The sequence below is a fragment of the Buteo buteo genome, chromosome 4, assembly GCF_964188355.1.
Source record: "Buteo buteo chromosome 4, bButBut1.hap1.1, whole genome shotgun sequence".
Taxonomy (NCBI): Eukaryota; Metazoa; Chordata; class Aves; order Accipitriformes; family Accipitridae; genus Buteo; species Buteo buteo.
In genome coordinates, this window is record NC_134174.1 from 16340448 (window position 1) to 16364421 (window position 23974).

Below are 23974 nucleotides of genomic sequence, written 5' to 3' on the forward strand. Positions count from 1 at the left end.
GCTGAGGGAAGAAGCATTTTGTGTTATTACATGGTTCTGTTACGTGTATGAAGACTCAGTAAATTTAGAAGTGAATAACAATATATTGGGTTTCCTGATAAGCTGTCAGCTCACAAGAGGAGTAGCTCTTGACAAATGCGCAGCGCACAAGACCTAGTTTAAGATGAAGTTACTGTTAAGCTACCCTACAAGAGTAACCAAAATTAATACGATTTCCATGTTGTTTTAAGAGCAAGTGTAAAATGTATTGCAGTAATGTCTTATGGAGAGAACTATGCCTAAGGGAGCAAACTTGTTAGGAAATTGTTAAAAGGAACAGCTAAAAGGATAAAGCTTTTAGTGGTATCAAGAGCTACCATATTAAATGTTAGAGTCAATATCTGCCATCTGTCACAAGGGGGGAAAAAACCCCAAACTCAGTGTTGTTAAACAGCAAAGGAGGGAAATCTGTAATAGGTAAAGAGACACTTTATAAAGTAGGAATTGTAACCAAATGTGGGAAACATTTGGATGCAAAACTGGTAAGTTGTGTGTGAAAACCAGAAGACAGGCACAGAAAGAGCTTTGAGAAATTCTTCAGGCACATCAGAAGCAAGAGAACTAATAGTCTTCAGGCCCAGGAAAGGATCAAGATGTGAGAACACTAGCAGAAGATAAATCTTTAGCAGCAAATTTTACAAAGACTTTTTTTGCATTTGTGTTAATTATAGAGGGTATATGAAGCTTCTTGCACTGGAGCTTACTTAAGATGTCTCAGACGGTCTCTTTCAAATTCAAGTGTTAGGGGAAGAACTATTAGAACAAGCTGATTAAAATGAATAATAACAAATTGTCTGGACTAATCAGGGTACACGTAACAGGTCTGGAGTAATTGGAATATATAATCACTGAGTTTGGAAATGCAGCATAATCTGCATGAAGCTTGTCCTGGTTTTGGCTGGGATAGAGTTAATCCGGCTGGGGTTAAACCATGACAAGGCTACAGCCCAGAAAGTTTTATTTCTGTTCTGATCAAAATTAAACAAAATTGTCATAGAGTCAGATGAGAAGTTGTGTGTTTATAAACATGAAAAATGAACATGTACATGGAGAATATAAAATAGTAAAGAAGAGCCAACATGATTGTTGCAGACAGATTGTAGCTTGCAAATTGGTTGGATGTGAGTTCATGGTCATGTTAGAACTATATAACCTGTATGAACTAACCATCCTACTGTGTGACAGCTGCTGCCAAAGTTTCCTGGAGAAACCAGATGGTTACAAAAGTAAGAGAAAAGGCCTCTCAGGTTAATAACCTTCTAAGATAGGGGAAAAAAAAGAATAAGAATGAAAGATCAGTTATCACAAGCCAAGAGTAGACTCCTACAAGGATCTATGTGGAGTTCTTTTCTGCTTTAATAAGTCTGTGAAAGGGGCTAAACAGCAAAATAACAGCTTGTACGCATACACCACTCATGATACTAAGACCCCCAAATCTGTGAACATGAATAGTTGTGAGAAGATAATAGAAGATAACAAATTAATAAAATGGCAAGTGCATTAACTATACAATATTGTACAATAATGCTTGCAGGAGGGAAGTGGCTAAATAACATGCATGGCAGTCTAAATTGTTACTACTCAAAAAAGGGGTCTTGAAGTTGCATTATAGTTCTCTACAAAGATCTTGATGACATCTGTGACCAATCTGGAATAGTACGAACAATTGCAGATGTCCATTCTTTTAGTAAGGATAAACCAGGTTATATATGGGGAAAGAGGTACCTGTATTTGAACAGGGTTGTTAGGGCTCTGCAGCTTGGAAAAGAAATGAGTTCAAAGAAATATAAGAGGCATATAAAACTACTAATGTTATGGAGAAAATGGGGAGAGTATGATTATTCATCATTTCTTATAATACAGTTTTGATGACTCCTAGCTCTTACCCAGCACTAGGTTTAAAATAAACATTTTTTTCATGCAACACATAATTACATAGTGGAACTCATTGCCACAGGACGTTACAGATGCCAAATGTAGAAGTAAGTTTAGAAGATAGTTAGGGAAACTTATATAATAAACATTATTAAAATGTTATTAAACATGATGTGGATGCAACCTCTGGCAAAGGACAGTCATTCTCACATTTTGGCTCTTAATACTTTGGGTTGCCTTATTAGGCTAGAACAAAAAATTGACAGTTCACAAGGTTTATGACACTGGTGGGTTGACATTGTTTATTTTAAACTTCATACGTTTTAAAATCTCAAACTCCTTTCTGTGTAGGAGGTTTTACACATAGTTTGGAATTGACCTAATTTGCTCGTGGATGTGTAGGAGGACAGAATTACAACTACAAAACATAGTTGAATCTTAGCTTTAAAATAAGAAAATGCCTATAATAAACACATGAAGGCACTGTTGTTAAAAGACTGGCATGTAAACCATTTGCAATATCTAGTATTTTTTTAGTAATCCAGTATAACTGAATTTTTAGTTATCAGGTATGCAAGACAAACATTATCCTATGAAAGGACACTTTTCAAATAAAAGTAAGCAGCTGTCTATTGATGGTTTGCTTACATAGATATTGGTGATTGCTTTTTAATGCGGTAATTAAATGGTACCTTAAGGAACTGTCAGATTGTATTAACTCTCTAAGCACTATTTTCCTCTCCATAATGTTCAGTTGTGTCATTCTAGGATTGCTGTTCTGTTGCAGCAGGAAAACAGGCATTGGTTATGGTTGGAGGTTGTAGGATTATGTAGACTTCCCTTCAGTAGTTTTGCAAGCTCGGTTACCAAAAAGAGTCACAAAAAATGTTTTGTCAGTGGGTGTTCAATGTAACTTTGGTGCTGCTGTGAGTACTCTTTTCTTGGTATACCCCTTTCTAGGCTGTAGGATAAGAGGCTGATAACCCCAACTTGCTATTGCCTGGCTTTCACTGGTGGAGAATTTAGCCTCTGATTGCCTTCTTTCTCCTTATGTATTTCCGTGGGACTCTTCTAGACTGACCAGTTAACTTAACATGGCAGCATCCATGATGGGCCCTGATTTGTTAATCTTCTGGCTTGAGGCTTTCCACTATTTCTGATATAAAAGAATTTGTTAAATCTTGTATTTTACTGTAAGGAAGTGAGGCCATAGGAGTGAGTTTGTGTGTGTCTGAAAAACTCATTTTAAAACCCAACATAATCAAATCACAAAGCAGGAAAGTGAAATGAAAAGATAAGGAAGCAAACAGTTGTAGAATGATTTAATACTTCCCCAATTTGTATATGCTTTACTGAGTAACTCTTCTATTTAAGAAAACAAAAGTTTGAATCAAAAAGTATGGGTGTTAAAGGTAAGAAATTATATAGAGGAATTTTGCAGGTGTCTAAAAATAATCACTGAGTGTACCCAGCAGTAGAAGAGATCCTAAAAAGCAGAAAAATACCTACAAGAAACACATGGAGACAACGATAAAAATCTAGAGCTTCCATGCTTAAGAGTTCAGAAATCTGTTACATATTTTCTGGTTAAAAATTGGGTATCAGTAGTGAAGCCAATGAGAGCAACAAAGTCCATGTGTAGTTGGTTTTCTTTTGAGGATGGGGAGAGGAAAACTAGAAGAATTTTGTAAGAATTGTTAAGGACTGTGTTCTGTCCATCTCGTCGTGCAATAAACTGATCTAGTTTTTGCACAGAACTAGTTTCATATTGTATTTGAATCAGTCATGTATGTGCTTAACATCCAGCCATGAGGAACCAGAAACTGTCATCACAAACAGGATGTTATTGAACTGGTGACAACAGCATGTGGAGCAACCTCTGCATTGAGGAGGTGGATCTAAAAGAGAAGCAAAATGTAAAAATAGGCTAAGGAGATTGTGACTCTCACAGGAACAAATTCGAGCATGATAAATTTAGTCAGTAAAAGAATAAAGCTTGGTGACCTGTTGCTTTGATTCTTTTTTTTTTCCTAAGAACAAGGGTACCACAGCTGTTTGATAGAGTGCCTGGTAGAAAAAATGTTTCCTTTTTGTCATGGCTTTTGCCAGCTTAACTGATACGTAAAAGATAAAGTCATACAATTTTAGACAAGCATCTCTCGCACTGGTGAGAGCAGGTCTGAAATGGTTTAACTTTACAGTTTCTTATCATTCTAGTATTTTCTCATCTTGAAAACGGAAGCTCACTGTTTCAAGCCTGGAGTCACAAATCTGGCTGACAGGAGACTGAAGAAGGCCCAGTGAAGGAAGTTATATTCCAGGAGAGCAGTTACTACAAACTAGCTTTTTTAATAGTAACATATCCCAGAATTTTGTTTAAACAGTGGTGTGCAGGTATTTTCAAGCCCACAGTGGCCCATAGTTAAAACTTGGGGGAGGAGGATCATTTTAAGGTAAAACTTGAAGCTAATTTTCCCCATCAGTTTCTTCTTTTAAAAAATAAAATAATATTAAAAAAAGGAATAAATTCCTTTTTTGGGGGGGTGGGAGGAAGAGGGGGCTTGAAGGGTTTGACTATTTCAGATTGTTTGGTGGAAAAGATCAATAGAGTACGTAGATGTTATAGCTATATGCTCACATTCCTTCAGGACTAGGACTTCTGAAAACATTTCTGATACTGTACAGCTTCATTGCAGTCAAAAAACCCCCAAACACATGAGAAGAAAGCTTTTGGAAAAAATTCTAAGTTATCTTGAATACTAAGCAGTAATTTAGCTGTAATTGGAGGGAGTTCAGTATTGTCAGAACTGCACATAGGTAGTGTGGCCTGTGCTGGAGTTTAAGCTGCTCTTTTGGGGGCTTGCTAGTTCTGAGCAAGCTGATGGACGTTCACACAGGCTGCCTTGCTCTCAAGACTATAAATCTGAGATAAGATTGAAGAGACAGCTGTATCATCTTGATTATTCTTATTCTGAGAAAACTTTAAGCTGACTTGATGAGAGCCGAACAAAATACTTTGCTCTGCAGTTGAAACACTAAGCTTGATGTGATGCTAATTTCGTAATTTGCCATTATCTTTTCACATTGTGTTAGAAAAGCTTTTTGCAACAGAAAAGTGGTATAATGTGTCAACAGGGAGAGTTTATGGCCTTCAGCATTTTTGTTAAGCTTGTATTTTTGCTGGTGTATGTGATCTGTTATTCCTAGTTAATAAAATGTTTTTTTATTGTTAAGATATCCTTGCATCTCCTAAAAGTTAAGTGAATCCACATCTAAAATGTATTGGTGTTTTGGGTTTGGTCCATAGATGGTTTTGAGCTCTAACAGTCTTGCTTTTTTAATCTGTGCAAGCAAACAAAAGAACAAAAAAAAAAGAGATAAAAAGCAGCATCTTTTTCCAGCTTGCAAGAAATAGGGAGTGGAAGAAAACAGTATACAGAGAAGGAGAAAAAGCTCAGAGTAATGAGACGGGAAAAAAAAGCTGGAAAAAAGAAAGAAGGAAAAGACAAAAGAGGACAAGAGAAGGTTGTGTAACAACTGGAAATTAAAGGTTTGAAGATAAGTTAAGAATATTAAAACAATTAACATGAAAAGTGAACAAATATCATACTGAATGTAAATGAGAGGATGAAAGAGAACAGGAGTGGGGCTGGAAAGAAGCCAGGATACTTCTGGAGTTTAATAGAGGCTAGAGAGGAGTTTAATGGAAGCAAAGCACATCTCCCAGCAGGGTTTAATTTCCAGGTCTGTTGTGCAGCAATTGCAGAGCTGGAACCCGCGAGGAGCTGTAAACCTTTGCTTCTGTTTGCTGAAGCGAGTGTGAGGCAGCAAGCACCTCTGTAGCCGTAGGACCGAGCAGAGCTTGTAGCAGCACTCAGTACTTCTGCTTGACAGACATGTGTGACTTAACCCCCAGAGGGATGGTGGAAGTCAGGACTGAGAAACTTGCCTTCAAACTCCAGTTTTTAAACTTTTTTGAAATGAAATACTGAATAGGTAGCATAGGATAGTGACTGCAGATAAACCTTTCATTTTTTTGTTGAAGATCATTGAATAAATACCTCATTTTGTGAATTACAGCACAAGTAGTAGCAACCTTCTATACTCTTTCAGCATCAGTAGCCATAGAGATTTATAATTCATGAATTAATGTATTTACAAATTATGACAGACTTACAATGAATAAATTGGTCATTGAAATGAGACTTTGCTAGAGCATTGACTGTTAATTTGGATATTGGAGAATAGTTATTGAGATCTGTAAAGAGAAGTTCTACTGGCAAAAATTAGAACTGGTGGTTCACATTTTTCATGTGGTTTGTATTCAAGCATTGATTTTTAAGGTTGTACATTTCTATTGTGTTCTGTGGCTGTGCATTTTAAAACAAAATCCAGAAAGTAGCATACTTTATTTAAAAAAAAAAACAAACCCAAACAAACAACAAACAAACCCCAAAACTTACACAATGCTGAAATGTCATCCAAGTTGCACAGCAGTTACTGAAGAGCAACATATCTTTTATTGTAATCTCTGCTTAGATTTAAATTGGGCCACAGTAATTACCAAGCAGACTGCCATATAGTCTTTATTTTTGCATGGCCAGTAACTTGTGGCCTCAGTTGTTCTTGAGTACTCTAAGACCCAACTGTCCTTTAAGTCTGACTGAAGGAGGGACAATTACATTAGTGTTTTTTTCTGATATGAACTTTGTAATGTTGTCAAGATAATTGAGAAGTCTTAGTTAATTGACACATCTAATTTCTATGATGTCTCCTTAACATTAAAGCTGCTTCCTGCTTAGGTTTTCATCCTTGGGTATTTTTTTGTGAGTAAACTGTCCAGTTTATATCTTTCTCTTAAGTTTTGCATTTTCCTCTTAGGTTTTAGAAGATATTTAACAAAACAAAAAGAAACGCTATGTTGCACATCCACTTGCTTTTCAGATAATAATCCATGAAATAATTTATTAGGTTTCAATAAATCCTTCCAATAACTTTTTTTTTGAGAAGTGACCCTTCATTTTACTTTATTATCCTTCCTTCATATTGCAAGATGCTTTATATAGTACTTCATGCAAAAACATAATGTAAAAAACTTTGTTGGAGAAAAGAGATGCATCTTTGGACTTAATATAGCATACAGATTCTTTTTAGATAGACTGTGAATATTTTTGGAAGAAGAACTAAACAGAAGTCTAGTCGAGTCAGGCATACTAGGAAAGGTGACAATCCTGTTATACCAAATGTCTCTGTTGTATGTGCTATACAGAAATAATGGGATTAACTTATAACAGCTCTTGAAAGGAACAAATTGTAGTTAATAAATAAAGTAATTTCACATTACTCAGTGTAAAACATTCTAAATGAGAGTTTATGGAAGCCACCTGTTTCAGTTACATAGTACTTGAAGGAAAATGAAACTCTTAACTCGTATTTTGAAAGGTTTGCACATTCAGCAACCATTTTTCCATAGGCAGTGTAGTATTATCACAGCTGAGCTTGTCTTTTAAAATAAAGAGTGTATTAAAAATAAAATATATATTTAAAAAAAAATCAAAAAACAGCTGACAGTCACCAACTTGTCCTTATTGGAGACTAGTTTCTTGCATAGAAACCAGCCTATGCAGTAAGTTTTCCAAGCCCTGGAACATAGATTTTTTTTCTTTTTCATTCCCCCCCCACTGCCAGTAAATTCGGAGTAGGTAACAAATGTTAAACACCCTTTCATCAAATGCTTTTTACAGGAACCATAGGCAGTATTTACAACAGCTGGAAAATGGCCACGTTGGCAGAGTCGATCCTTTTCATTCCCTCTTTCTGTTTGCCTCCACTTTCCTCTCGGTGTAGGTCAAGTAGTTGTGTGACCATAGTTTCTCCAGACCCTGCTCTGATGTTGATGACAGATGCCAATAGCTATATCCAAGAACTAAAACCAAGCGAGCAAACAAAGCATTAGCCAGCTAAGGAAAATTGCAGCAGGTGTAAGAAAAAAATTAACTCTTTTTTCCACAGGGAGGAAACAGGCTGCTGACTGCTTCAGTCGTGAATTAACATGACCTGCACGAATACTAGCCCTTCCGGACAAGAGGGTGGTGGGTGGTAGTAAGTATTGGTATTTAGAGTCACGGAGAGGGATGGGGAAAGAAAATGGCAGGTCATACTGCTGGACTTCTTAAATAGCTCTAAACCTGTGCAAGAACTATGAGGAGTAGTTAGACCTTAGCCTTCATTTTGATTTGGTACTTAGCCAGCAAACTGCAAGACTGGGTGGTCTAGGTGGACGTATCTTATGCTTGAGGCACAAGAATGCAGTTCAGTAAACTTGAATATTTTTAAGGCTGTCACGATATTCCTAAAGTTTGTGTATTGTTTGCTGTGTTTTAAAGACAACTCCTGTGCTTTGGAAGTTTTGCTTAAAAAGTGAAACGTTTTTCTTAAATATTCTTGTGTGTGCTTGTTGGAGATGGCCTGTAAAACCCTGAGCACCTTAAGGGTTTAATGGTTTAGCTCCAAAGGCTGTGATTTATCAGTTGAAATAATTGTGAGAGGATGTTTAGGATACAAGTAAGAGAGTATTAAAAACAAGTCATCTGTGTATCAGTGTTGCTAGCACTAAACCCACACTATGCTAAGTTTCCACTTAATAACATTAAAAAGAAAGTGAATCTTTGTTCTCTTGTTGTGCTGACCTTGCGTGATGGCCAGAAATTAATCTGAGTCAGTTTAAAAGTACAGATTTGTAATTTACTGTAAAACAAACAAACAAATCTGCAGCTTGGGTTATCTGGGCAGTGCCATACACCAAACTTCAAGGTTCCCTCTCAGGCTGAAGCTAATACTGCTAATGCCAGTTCTCTGAGCATTTCATGTTCTTATACCTTTTGAAATAGAAAAGGAAAATCACAGCTTTAAGCCACTTAAAGGAAAAAAAGTTGCAAAACAAACCAGTGAATCAAGATGGAGTTGTTAACTAGATTAAAGCTGTAAAATGTTCAACTTATTTAAGAAGCTTTTTGCTTTGTCAATCTAACTAGCCAGAGCTTTTGGAAGATTGCTTTTACAGTTATGTCCTTGTCCTAAGTATTTGAGATCAAAGAATAGATAATTCAGATAGATACAAAAGTTTTGAAGGTTTGAGTACCAGGAAGATCAGGTAAGTAGTTCAAGATGTTACATAATGGGAGCAACGGGATGAAATCAAGTAAAATCTAGAATGATTATCAGAACATAGTTTAGTGCTTAGAGATATTAGATTGAGTGTCTCAAGGGAAGTAGGAAATATTCATCAATTGTAATTGTTTAAATTGTTACACGACAGAGAATGTATTAGAAATAATGTATTTGGGGTTTTTTGGTGTTGGAATTAGTAGACATTCAATAGAAGATGAATGTAAGTTTAAAAGAAAAGGCTGATTTCCTTTAAATTAAACTTCCCACCTCTCTCCTGATAATTCTCATAATCTATCCATTTATTATTAAAAAATACTACAAAACCAAGCAACACCCCCCCTAAAATCTAGACAAACTTAAAAAATCCTAGACTGCCAAACACATTAAATGATATTGAGGTAGATGTTTTATTTGCATTGTAATTTTCCTCAGGTTTAAAAATAAAAAAAACCCTCAATTTGCAGAGGAAGCAGGTTCAGGGTGCTGATGTGAGGTACTGTAATGGGCACTTGACTATCTCCTTCTGTTTTGAAACACTGGAATTTTTTTTTCCATTTCATAAATCTTTTAAGTATTAGTCTTTTGCTTATTTCTCTGGTGCTGAACACCTGTTTGGTTGTGGGGGTTTTATGTTGGGGTTTGGTTTTTTTTTCCTTTCCCAAACCTAGACCTTTAACTCAATGAGCTGAAGAACTATCACATGAAATATTTTTCTTTTTCTGTTCTGTCTTGGGTTATTGGCTAGAAGAATACATACTGAAGAAAGGAATAGTGTAAGTAAAAGTAAACCTCGTTATGACAGCAGTAAATTATTAGCCACAGTTTGGACCCATCTACTAGAAGGTCTGCCTGACAGTTTGGTTAATTATTTTTAAAATGTTGCAGATGTATTAAAAAGGATTCTTCTGAGTATTAACTGACACTTCAGTAAAAAAAAAATAATTTAAAAACCCCAACAAAACCCAAAGTCAGGTGTCTTTAATAAATCAGCATTTTTCAGTGTAATGCTTTCAGAGAAGTAAATTTCTTTTGTGTTGAACGTTACTAATACAAAGGCGTAATATTGTCATTTAGAAATACTAATGTTTGTTTTTATAGCATGTTCAAAAGACACATGTTCAAAGAACTGTATAGGAGTTACTGTACTAAGTTATTTTAAAGGAAATCCTGCTATCAGTCTTCTCAATTTGGAACATGTTTTATTTTTTAATGAAATCTGATCAGCAGGGACTGATTTTTACTCCCATTTTGCACAATTTTTACTCCCAGTTTTTCATACAAATTAATGTAATCTTCAGTGGTAAACCAGCCAGAATGTTGAGACATTTGTATTAAAACACTGAAAAACAACTAACAGTTCTGCTGATTGTAGGAGTTTTTGTTTTGTTTTACCTTAATGTGATTTTTTAAATGGTAAGCGATAAAATCTGTTCCTGTAGTTCTTCAGGTTGTGAAAGCATATTTAAAGAAGGACTGTCACTTTGGAGAAAACTTAAAACCAAAGTATTTATTTAGAGAAGAATTGTATTCAAACCAGTATTTTCTACTATTTCTTCTTATGTTATTGAAGGATTTGTGTCTTTAATAGACATTTTTCCCAGATTTTTGCTTTTGGCTTCTACTCTCCCTTTTGCCTGTAGTGAAATCATAATAATGTTTGATTTCTATCTGTTGCCTTGGTAATATAACTCTCGAGTCACAAATCCAGTATTAACTTCACTGCAGGGCCATACAGGAGGAAATGTGTGAACTGTGTGGGTGGGAGCAAAGTCTTTGCTGAAACATATGGCTTGAGTTATTAGCAATTATGGTAAAGCAATTATGTGAAGTAAAATATCTTTATATCTAGTATATACATGGTATAGCTGCTAAGTCAGTTAAATGCATCTCATTCATGTTATTCATATGTAAAGCCAAGTAATGAAATGAAGTCAGAGTAGTGATGCTGTTTATAAATCATTCATGAATGATTGCTGGAGGAAGTTCCCTAAATAGTAATGTTGGTTAGTTGGGTTTTTTTAATGTATTATTTGTCTAGACAGCTCCTGGAGCACAGTTTGGTCTTAACAGTTTCTCATGTGTTATTACCATTCTAATAATCTTGTAAAAATTCCTTTCTTATGCAATTGTTAGTGTTCAATATGCATCTTTTTGTTGAACTGTGCATTTTCATTCATCATTAGCGAACACTATTTTTAGATTTCAAGACCTATCAGGAAATTAGATACCAATCAGTGACCAATTAAATTTTTTTTTTCCTTAAAGTACAGCAGCATAGTAAGGGGAGAGCTTTTTGTTTGTGTCATAGGTTTGCTCACTTGTGAAAACCTAGAGGGCATGTATTATTCAAATATTGGACTGTATTCTTAGCAATAAGGAAGTGTCTCCTCCTTAGACGAAGAACAAGGAATATATAAAGGTGAAACAATTCAAAGCTCACAATGTAACCAATCTTGAAAAGACACAAAAGTAAAGTATAAAAGGTTACCTGGTTAGATGCTGTCTGATACAGCAACATGAACTGCCTGGGTGAAATATATTACTGATCCCATTCAAACACAAAGTAAGAGATATGATGCCCTTTAGATCTGTTTATTCACCTTTACTTTAAGGGCATACAAACCGGTTCTGTAAATTGGATTCTTTGGAGTCTGTCAATAAGAGTTAAGCCACTGCAGGCTAGTCAAAATGCCTTGTGCCACAGAGGTTGAGACGCACAAAAATGTGCGATGTAAAGATTTACATTAATGAAAATAGTCCAGAAATGGATAGTAAATAAAACATGGTGGCACCTAAAGGCTAATCAAGACTTTGTTATTGTGAGCAGTCTGCAAAACAAAGAGAACACTGTGGTCAAAATAGCCCATATGGAAGGTGTGGTATGGAGAACAGTCACCAAATCGAAAGAAAATAAGAAATCACTAGATTCAGTAGATTCCTGTAATTAACATGTCATCTTGCCTCCAGTCCTTCTTAAAAGGGCTTACAAACACTGCACTGGTCTGTATGTTTGCAAACAGCTTTAAGCATGTTTCCAAACTCAGGCTAGCAATTTACTGCCCTTAAGTGAGAGAAATTTTAGCTTCCTTTGGTGTCTTTGTAGTGTGCATTTTACAATAGTATTCACACAGTGATACGATTTTATGCTTTGAGCTTCTCTAACTCAGGAGACTCATCCGGACTATTAGCTTGGAAGATACTGTAGTTCAGCTCCTGTAAAGCTCTTGGTCTCCCTGAGTCTTTTAGCATTCAGAGTTATATGTGCAGGGTCATGCAGGGTGGCTAGAGCTGTATGACTGTCACTGGCCTGGGCAGCTCTGAGGTCTGTCTTTCATCTTCTCTTGTAGTATCAAAGCTGATCTGTGGCTCATCTTTTCAGTAAATCAGCTTTTGACTTTTGCTAACAACATAATCTTGCAGTGATTCCATACTTGCTGCACAGTAAACCGTCATGTACAGAAGCACTGAAGTAAATTTGACATATACATTTTAACATTTTTATTGATGTAAGTATGTCTTAGGTTCTGTGCATTAGCTTATTACTTTTTATCCTATCTAAATGTAGTTATGAAGAGGTTATAAGTAACTGTTGTTTACGATATCTTTTTAAACTAGACGTTCTCCATAGAGTTGAAATAATTTACTCATTTGGGGATTTATCCTGGTCTCATAAAAGACATTTTCCTTTCCTAACAGCAAAATTTTCTGTCTGGAACAAATTAACTGCCATTCAAGGACTATTTTTTTTTTCCTCCATGGCAGAAATTTCTTCCTCTGTGGTACTGCTCTTCAGACTGACTGCTACACTCAGTGTCACAGACACTCCCCAGGGGTTTCAGATCAGAATCACATCTGCTGCTCTGAGTCACAACTTCATCCTATCTAGTGGGGTTTCAGTGTTCATTAGACTAATTAATGATCAAGTACAGCAATATGACATGGCTTGGCTGTTTTGCTGTGTTGGTTAGCTTTCTCGAAAATTCAAGGTATTGGCTATTTCCTATGTCTAAATAAATGTTTGGTTATATGCAAGATTTTAAACAAGCATCTTTTTCATGTTGTCCTGAAAGTCAGAAAAAGTACATTGCTGCCTGGTATAATCTTGCTTGAGCTGTACAGATGTATCTAAACCCAGGAAAACCTGTATTCGTGGAAGGGAATGGCCAGACAGAAACCACTCTTTAAGGGGGTTCTCTCCTTATGTAAAATTAGAGGTATTATGAGGTGAGAGGAGTGGAAGGGGGAGAATGGGAGCAAAATGTAATGCTGAAATCAGTTGCTCTCCGTAATAAAGCAGAACAACACATAGCACTGAATCTGCTGCTGCCTCATGGTGGCCCTGTGGTTTCCGCTTGTAAGAACAGACTGCCCACCAGTTTGTCCTCACCTTTGCTTAGGTACCTATGAACTGCTTTTCCAGCTTTTTGAGGGAAGGTGCTGAGATAGTCACCTTGTAATTCTTCTAAAGATAACAATACCAAATTATCTTGTGTGCATAAGTAATTATTGTTTATATGCATTATAAATCTAACAATGGATAAATGTTAAAATTTTGTTAGTTCTTATGTATCCACAATTTGTACATCATGTATCTAAAGTCTGTAGGCTTTTCACCTCTCTGGGCAATTCTAGAGATTTGAGGAAAGGATGGGAAATCTTAAAGATAAATGAGAAGTACATGGAGTCTTTCTAGATAGAGAAAGTTTGAAGACATGACAGTTTTAAAATAAGCTATTGTTCAAGTACATAGAATTAGGTTGAATTCACTTTGCTTTATTTCTGCAATGTGTGGGTAGGAACATAAACATGTAAAACATTCCTATCTTACATATTATTGATACTGATAAAGGTGTTTTGTGTGTTTAACTGCCTGCAGTGTTTGCAAATAAATTTTATTTACAAAATAGTTAGATAATGGTAAACACAGGAATCTTAGTGACCACTCTGTCTGAGCCAAATTGAACTGGTTGATAGTAGCATGGCACTGTCTTCATTGAAGAAATCAGGGAGATTGCGCTGACGACTGCTATGAAGGGCATACATTTACTAGCTTTTGAAGAAGATTGAAAAATTGTGTGACCAGGTGGTGAGAAGGCATTAAAGCAAGTATTATCTATCCATCAGTATTCAAGGGTTTTGACCCTGCAGTCTTCTAAACCCATGTTCTCTGTCCACCATGCTTGAAGACTGACTTGACTGGGAGAGCATGACCTTTCCTTCGGGAGATGCCACCTTACTTGTGGGATCAGATTTAGCATTAAGGAAGGCTTCTTTTCTACTCCTCTGGCTAGGTATTAGCCACCAAAGGGCAATGTGTCAAATAATAGTAATCTTTTGTTACTTGCCCAACAAAGTAAACTAATTTTTCTGTGAATTATGCAGTAATTCATTTGATGTTGTTGTGACACAGCCTTTGAGGAAATTTTCTTCCATGACATATCTGCAAATATCTGTGAAGAACACTGAAGAGAGGCATACTCTAATGCTAAAGGGCACAATTATTTGCTATATGCATACTACTATTTGATGTGTTTTAAATGCTGTGAAATTTTTGAACTTGCAACCTACATAGACAGGGGTGCCAGATAAATATTATTTAAGATTTTTTCAATCTATTTTTCATATATGTTGTTTCTGATTTTTTTCCACATCCCCCCATGTGAGCATATAATTAGCAAAAGCTGACATTCTTTCAGTATTCCTTGTTCAGAAACTGTACTTGTATCATACACTTTTGCCTCTTCTCAAAACTATACAAGTTCTGATTTTCTCCAGTCTCCCATTACATGGCAGTCTCTTTATGCCTATAATAAATGTTGACAACTGCCAGCTCAACAGTTATTCCCATCAAATGCAGACTGTTACGTCACTCAGAGTTCTGAGTGCCAGCCTGAGATAAGGACTTGAATGAGAAGTCAACTGGCTTAAGGTTTGTGTCTGGAGAAAATGTTATGGAGTCTGGTAAGGGGCGGCAGCAATCTAAAGCAAGAGCAGCATGTCAGCCTTAACCTTCAGGGGATGCCCAAATCTCCAGCATTCAAGGACAAAGCATGTATCCTTTTGGCTTCTCTCAGAAGTGTTCCTGATAAAAATTGTTGTGAGCAGGTGAGAGGTGGCGCTTGCTTCTTTCCAAAGTGATGATGCCACGATGATCCAGGCTTTCAGCTACTCTGAACTAGGCTGCTCTAGTGTATTTTGATTAAGAACAGTATGTTGAGCTCTGCCTTATTCAACACACAGGTCTCTGCCCACTGGACTTGTCCCTGTTGTTAGAACAGCTTACTGTAGCCACTGGGCTAGGTGTAAAAAGCTTAACATAGCTTATTTTTTTTGTACTTTTTCTCTACTTCTTAAAGGACAAAGTTCTCAGGTAGATGCACTGTGCAGTTGTACAGTTGACCGCCCAGGAAAATTGATGTTTCCTTTCTCTGCTGTACCAATCTTGTATTTCCCCAGTCCAGGCATTTTACCTGTGTTATCTGTTGAAAGCTAATCACCTTTAATTTCCTTTTCCCCTGCAATGCAAGTTTTCTTCCTGAACCTGGTTCTTAAAAGAAAAAAATAAAGCAACCTTCTCAAAGCAAAATCTCCATGAGGAGTAGAGGTCCATGGAGGGATTAGTGGTGCTTCCTTGTTACCTCATCTTTCCCCATCTGTCAGCTTCCATTTGTTTTTTTGCCTTGTGTTTACATTGCGAGCTTTCTGGGAGAGGTCATTTAATTGTTCTGTATTTGTACAGCACTTAGTACACTGAATCCTTCCCAGTGGTGGAGGCAGATATTTCAGTAATGCAGTCAACCTTTAGGAATGAGGCTATGTGATGTTCTGCTTCTGACAGTGTAATTTTGCAGATAGTTCTCTTCTAAGTAATTGTTTTTATCCCAGTGTGGAATCTAATGATCTGATTTTTCCCTTCCTCCTTCCCCCTAATGCCCACCAATGGAAAGCTTGTTCTGTCCTTACCTAGGCTTCCCTTCCGAAGAAAGGTTGTAGTCTTACACCGCCAAATGTCACAGAGAACAGCTTCTGTGCTGTCCATAAGTATCTCATTTCTTTAACAAAAGTAGTCTTTCCATTTAAAGGAAAAAAACCCCCAAACCTCATAGATAATCCTTTCTGTTTATTGCAATGAGAGAAAAGAGCATTACTGATGATATATGACAACCTTTTTAATAAATGAAGCTGAGATTTTAAATTCTTTGTGAGAAAATGGTTAAATGTCACCCTTTTTTTGCCAGTGCAAGTAACAGTCTGGCGGTTGCAATGTCAGTGTTGGTGTTTGAGGGTACAGTAGTTATCAGAATTTAACTTTGTAACCCCAGAATATTTGTATTTTATATTGCAGCATGCTTTATTTTGCAGTGAAATATTTAAATGAAGAAGGTACGTGACTGTCTAGTGTTAGATTTGAGAATTTGACAATTCAGGAATGATAATGATTTACCCCTCTCTCTGGTGTGCTGCCTTAATGTTAAATACTATGCACTTCTTCTAACACCTTGGTAATCTGAGTTGTTTGCCAGACAGTGCTAATTACGCCAGTAATTGCCAAAGTGCCCTCAATGTTCTCTTTTCAATGTTAAAACGATGTGCAGATCAATGAGTCAGTCTTCTGTAAAGAGTGCCAGGCTCTTCCCTGGTCGGGAGCCGTGGGCCTGCTGAAGCCCAAGTGGTCACAGTGAGATGACAATAACAAGACCAAGTTTTGCATGATGTGGAGAGGTGTGGAGAGTCCAAGGCTGAGGCTGGAGATCAGCCTGAGAGGAAAAAGTAAAATTTTAAGCAAAAGAATGCACATTTACTATGTGTACTGTAGAACTAGAAAATAAAATAGCAACTTAGCTTTAAGAGATCACCATTGCAGAAGTTTTATTTAAAGAAGTGTGTTAACATCTCTGGGCATTAAAATTTGGAAATATGGAAATAAAGTATGTGGTTGCAGGTATGTGATGTTATTAGAAGCACTGTTATGAGGAACAGTGAAACGGCATGTGTATAGGGAGTCTTGCTGCTGTATTTACAAATATTGTTTTTCTCTTGGCAAGGATCCCCAGACAAGCTTCAGTTTGAGAAAATTAATCTGTGTCTCTCTTAGACACAACTTACTTCATTTTATCCTGGATGTTTTTCTTGATGCATTAAATAGATTCTGGGATGGAATTAAGACCAAATAAAAAGCCAAGAAGTGTGAAGATAAAGGCAGCAGTCAGCAGGGAAAACCAGGCAGAAGCATAGTGGAGTTTTAGCACGCTGGTGTATCTGTTAACTTCTGTTATATTGGCATGGGAAATATTTGGAAGAAATACAATTGTAGCTTATTAAATGTTTCTTTATGTCAGATAGTAATAGACCGTTAAATTTTTGAGGGGTTGTGTTACATTCTACATTTTACTAACTTTAGCTCTTTTATTGTCAGCCAGTCGCTGTTTGGCTGACCCTGTGTGTGACTAATCCATTACCAGCCATCTGATTGTACTTTTAAAAATCTCGTGAAACACTCCGAAACACAAAAGGTGGGTTATGACAAAACAACAGCATTCAGATTGAATGATTGGGAATGCAAAGATAGCAAGAAGACCCAGTTTTCCTACATGCAGAGATGCTTTGCTCTGAGTGGGAATGAGCAGAACAAAGGCAGCATCATCCTACTAGTCATTCACAGTCACCTGCTGACAAATTTAGCTCTGTCTGACCTTAAAGAGAGAGGAAAAAAAACATAGATGAGAAGCTAAATTACTTGATCCTAGTTCATACAATACGTCAGTTAACTCTTAAATAAATAATTATAATAAATATATGTGTATATATACAATAAATATAGTACAGTTTCACAAGTAGTAGTTTGCTGCAAACTTTTTAGGCCATATCTGAGGAAGTTAATATGGCCAGGACAATCAGTGCAAAATGTGGGAACACTCTACCAGCATATATGTGGATTACCTCCAATTGGGATTTTTCCCTCAAAAAGAGGAAAAGCCTATTCATGAACAGCTTTGCTTGAGGAGATTTTTACTCTTCCCCTACCCCGTAAGTCAGGTGTGTCTGCTCAGTGAACCACTGCTGCTTCATATTTTTGTAGATCTCCATCTTCCATTTGCCTTTTGGTTCTCCTCTTGTAAATGAAAACTTGCTCTCAGGACTGCTGATTTGAATGTCCTCAGACAAGAAGACCTTTCCTTTGTGCCAATGAAACTCAAAGAAATTTCATTTATGTGATGGGTTTTCTCCTCTCGATATCACTGTTCCTGCCTCTCTGGGATTAATTAATCTTGGCCACTTTGAGAAGAAAAGGACTTTTATTCCAATGCTATTTCTGGAGTCCTTCTTAGCAGACCAAAAAAGCTGGTGCGATGAGGATACGTAGTCACAGTCCTCAATTGTCTGATGCAGAATATTTTGCAAAACAGTAAATCATCTGTCTTGCATGCCATGAAGGCAGTCATCTTCTGTCAGCTGGGCTGTCAGGTTGAGATGCGGTTTTTATTCAAGGTTGCTGTTTCTAAAAGGACCTTTGGGGAGAATTGGCTTTGTCTGAAAGCTGATTTCTGTTGCCCTGTAATTGCTACTTCATTAAAATATTTCAGTTCAAATTCTTGTATGCCCCTAAGTTCTCTAGATACCTGTCATGAAAATTCTCAAATGTAAAGTAAATTTTTGTTCATTGTGACATTTTTGAGCAAAATCCCAGTTGCAGGATTTAAATTAAAGTTGTCAAGATGACTGGCTTTCTCTAGAGACCTTAACAAGGCATATGGTAACAGAATTTCATCCATATTCTCACTTGAGTTTTTATACAGTTCTGTTATTTTATCTTAATAAAACTTTCATGCTCATTGCCATGTACCTGTTCTAATAAGAAATAAGTATTCACCAGATAATCATTTCAGTAAAACCTACTGGATAAAGTGTGAATATAAAACAATAGGAGTTTGTTTAGACATTACAGTCTACAAGCAGCGCACAGATCATCATCTTCATAATAATATAAAAAAGAAAAAAAAAGAAACAGAAAAGACCAGAAGAAAGAATAAAAGTTATTCTATGCTTTTTTAGTAATCCATTTTTGATGTTCATTTTCTTAGACTATACTCAAACAGGTAATTACTCTTCTAAAAGTACTAGAGGTGAATTACCTTTTCTTGCTTAAGAGAGCTGAGGTGATATTATATGGTTTGATATTTACTACATTTTTAACATAAACCCCTAAAGATCATTCTAAACAAACCTTGTGTAGGTTGCCATTTTTTTTTACTCACTGATTGTGGCTGAGTGGTGAAAAATGTGTTTAAAACCAATTTCTGTGTAAAACACAATTCATCTTATGAATAAGGTGATGGCATAGTCATCTTCATTCTTCATTGTTTACACTATGGCAATAGGACTTTTTTCCCTCTTCTCCTATTTCATGACTATGAATGTTTGACTTTTCTGGCTTTCTGCATAGATTGTGTTGTATTTTATGTACTTAGTATTGTTTAAAAAATAGAAGAAAAAAAAATTAGCAATAACTGGTGTGTAATTTACTAGAAGTCTTGAAAGGGTACTTTTTTTTTTTCTCCTTCTCCAACCCAGTAATAGCTGAATCAGAACAAGTTTCAGAAAGAGAGAACATTATATCCATTAGCAGCAAGCTTTACTATTGGCATATGAATACAGAAAAACATAGAATTGTTTCATTAAATGGTGGGAAAACCAGGGAATTTTGTGGTAGCCAGCCTCAAGCCTAATAAAATGTATATGTATTACTGTTGCATTTCAAAGGCTTATTTGTGGAGCAGGACAGTGCCACGCTAAGTAGTGTAGAAATACAGAGCAGAAGGACAGCTCTTGTTTCAAGAGATTACAGTTAAAAATTATGATAGAATAGTAGCTGAATACAGGACTGCAGGCAAATAAAGAAAAATTAATTACAGTATGAAGAATAATTGGAAAAAGTAAAATAGGATAAATAGGATACAATGCATTGATTTAACAAAGAAAAATCAAGCTGTAGAGCAACCAGATACTATTCTTCAAACAAATAAGTGGTTTTGCTAGAACAAGAAAATGTTGAAAATTTCATTCATCTGGAAAGTTTTGATTTTTTTTCAGGTGAAAAATTTCTAGTTCAGCTTTAGTTCAAGAATAGCTGGCATTGTTCAAGAACTGTGAGTAAAGGTCTAAGCAAAGATGATGTGACAGAAGATGGTGAGAAAAGGTACTGTACTGGGAAGACTAATTAGTCTGGCCTTATTTAGTATTCTTGTTATAGATCTTAGTGTAGAAGGTTTCCTTTTGCTAATAAAATTGAAGCAAAGTTAGGATTCATTGCTACTGGTGATAACTGTGGGCTTGAAATCAGAAGACAGTTCCTAACTGCTAGAAAAGGATGGTTATGGAGCATAATGTAAGGTGGAGCTTAGCTGGTTTTATGAAGTATGTTGTAGTTTCCTGCAATAGTGCAGGATTGATTTAGGAGTTTCATTCTCATCCTTTCTTTTAGGTGAACCTTAAGAAAGTTAGAAATGGTCTTTGTGTGTGTTAAATGTCTGATTGTGAAAATGACTGAGCAGCCTTTAGCTATTGAGTTAACTTGCAATGAGTAATACAAGTTAGGAAGAACATCTAGAGATCATTTGGTCCACCTTACTGTCACAAGCAGAGCTACCTTCAAAGTTAGATTGGGTTGCTCAGGGTTTTACCCAGCTGAGATTTTAAAATCTCTAAGGATGTATTCAGTCTCCCTGGGTAACCTGTTTTGGTGCTTAACCACTCTCATGGTGAGTAACCGTATTTTCAGTTGGAATTTCACTTCTTGCAGCTTGTAAGATTGTGATTGAGACTTACTCTGTGAGTAGCCCTGCCTAGGCTGTGGAAAATACCTGTAGTCTTTTCCAGATTACACAAACCCACCTCCCTCTGCCGCTTCTCATATGCTTTATTCCTTTCACCATGGTCCTGTTCAGGACTCTCACCTGGTTTGGTACTATCAGAAATCATATCTTTCATGTTTTAAAGTGATGTTAGAGCTCAAAGAGAATAACATCCTACAATAATATGCAGCAGGCCACCTGCATTTTAAAGTTTTTCTTTTCAGCACTGTTAAATCTTGTTATTGTTGTAAATGTCCACCTGTTACGGTGGAGCAGAAGTAACATGGGAAGTCCCAGAGCCCTGTTGTCATACTGTGGTATGTGTAATAAATCATTCTTACAACAGCATATTCTGCTTAACTCCCACTAAGGCCCTTTGTTCTGTAACTGGCTGAGAATTGTATAAACAAAAATGTTACTGTTTGGTACGTTAAACTGATTTGCAGTAAAACAGTACATTGATGGATAGAAAATAGATTCTGTATTGAGGTTATGATTAGATTAATTTTTCATTAAATTGTGGAATTAATACACCATTAAAGAAATGTAATTATTCTTCCTCATCTCTTCTCTCCACTTCTTTAATTAAAAAAGAATACCTTAGTTTTTCTTCACTTTGCTTTTGTGATTAGTGTTTGCGAAATACAGGGCTTAGTGCTGATGTTACTAGTGTAGCTTTTTGAAGTGTTTTTCAAGTAGTTGTCACTTGAGCACATTAGTGTTAAAAGTTTTGTTGAGGATTGTTGCATGTTATCTTCAAAACAGAGCCAGTCCCTCCAGTCATTCTTTGAAGAAGAGGCTCCTCCTATGGAGTGGAAGGTGATCTTGACAGTACGCTCTTATTGGAGTCTGAAAGGTAGCAAAAGGCAATTTTAGCTTCTTGACAATTTTAGCTTCTTAACAATTCAAGAGAAAGATCCAGATTTCATTTTCATTGCCCTGAAAAACATCCCCACTCTTCACCTCCCCCTTTTCAAGATCACTGGTGCTGTTCGGCATATTGCTAAGCTCTAACACAGACCTCCACAGTGTACTTCTGGTGAGCACTAGGAGAACTGATCGACACCTACCTTTGTTTCCTTGCTCTTTTCCAGTTTTTTTCAAGTATTATCCACATCCAAATCTTCTCATGAGAAGTGTGGAAAAGATATTTTAAAAGCTTATTCAGGAGGAACAAATACAAAGGAATGAAATGACATCTACAAGGTTATAAAGTCACAGAACTGGGATTAAAATTTAGATTTTTGATCTTGGCCTTGAGTTCACACGATGAACTCTGAAGGACAGAGAACATGAATAGTGTGTAGTCAAGCTGTCCTTGCACGTAGAATAATTGGTTGGAATAGTATAAGCTGCCAGGGATTTAAAACTTGGCAGCTTAATTAGTTGCAACAAGGAAATGATAAACATGAAAGTGATCTTTACGCAGAGGCAACACAGGAAAATGGACAGCGGATATGGAAAGTACTTGCTTGAAGCACTTAAACACAAAGACCATTCTGTATCTATCCTCTACTAGGTGTTCACGAGTAATGGTGATTATTTCAGAGAGAAGTTAAAATGTAGTTTCAAAAGGGACTCTTAAATAAAATATCTAGCATAGAATCTTTTCAGGTATTTATTGACTTTGTGTTAGAAATTTTTATGCAATTTTATCTTCAACTTTGTTTTGCATGTATTTTCTAGCAGCTTCACTGAATTTTAAATTCAAAGTATGTGTAAATATTATAGACAACATATAGCAGTAAAAGGTGGCATGCACAATCAATACTGAGCTGTATACATGGTATAAACAGTAAGTTCCCTCCTATGTGGTTAAGTCAGATATAAGAACATTTTAAAAGTTGTCTATATAAATTTAGAACAGAATTTCCCCATCAAATAGAAGTATACAGTGTATAACACACTCTAGTTTATCAAACAATTCTATTGCCTAGCATATGTTTCATAGATTAGAAGACTACTATTCTGCAGTGTAGAGAATCTAACTCTTTATTACATTAGCCTTTAACCCTTTATTACGATAGTTCTCACAGTGCTTTATATAGCTCTAATAATTCTGATGTGGTGCTTAATTGCTACATTTCATATTGAAGAAGAGAGCAATGTGTTTGTCCTTTTAAATAGGTAGCATGTTCACAACACATTGCTTTGCTTTTATTGCACAGGCTATTTTGAAACATACATTCCCAAAATAGCCATTCAGTGCTTTTCTAAGTACAGTTTTATTTTTCACAGTACATTAGAAACATTGGGAGTCCTCTGCTAGAGGTCTGTTTCGTAGGTTCTGTAACTTTCTCATTGCATCCAAAGAGTAATGGTAATTCTACTTAGCATTTACGAATGGTGCAGAAACTTCTCAGCAGTGGCAAAACATAGTTGCACCCACATAACAATTATGTAAATACAAAGCTAAGAGCTAAATCCATGGAGGAGTAGGTAAATTCATTTTCCTCAGGTAAAATTCCTGAGGTCTTCACATAGAACAGGAGTGTCCTGAGGTGTCTGTGAAGGGAATTCACAAAGCTCAGTGGCTTGACCAGAGGACCAGCAAGCCATACTGTAGGAGGTGGCGGGGGAGAAATAGCTCCCTCTAGAGCAGGGTGATACCTGCCTCTTCTTGCATTTTCAGCCATGAATCTCCTTCTTGAGTGAGGTGTCTAACCTAGGGTAGGTCTTTCTCAAAAGAAGTCAGAAGAGTCACTTTAAGGTGCAGTAGGGCTTGGTGATTCAGGCACTCAGTGCACCAGGTGAGGTACACATGTTGAAGGGAGCTCAGCTTGTGCAAGTGATCTCTACATTTGGTACTAAAAACTTGTTCTGGGTCTTTCCAGCTGATGATGTTACACTTCTGTGTTAAACTTTTTGACTGGGAATTAGAATCCAGTTCTTCTCACCTCTGCTGTAAGCAGAGCATCTCCACCAAGCATATTCAGGGCATGGAGCGAAACAACGTGGGTAGGAGGAAGTCTACCTTGAGAATCTCAGGTTAGAGCAGCAGAATTTGAGACTGATGCTTTGTTGTTGGTTTATTGGTA

The 23974-nt window shown here is 36.5% G+C and overlaps 1 protein-coding gene across 1 annotated transcript in view; it reads left to right on the forward strand.

The window, feature by feature from the left end:
• Window positions 1-23974, forward strand: part of SLC2A13 (solute carrier family 2 member 13) — a 164357-nt gene that overhangs the window by 76589 nt on the left and 63794 nt on the right. The window lies entirely within an intron of this gene.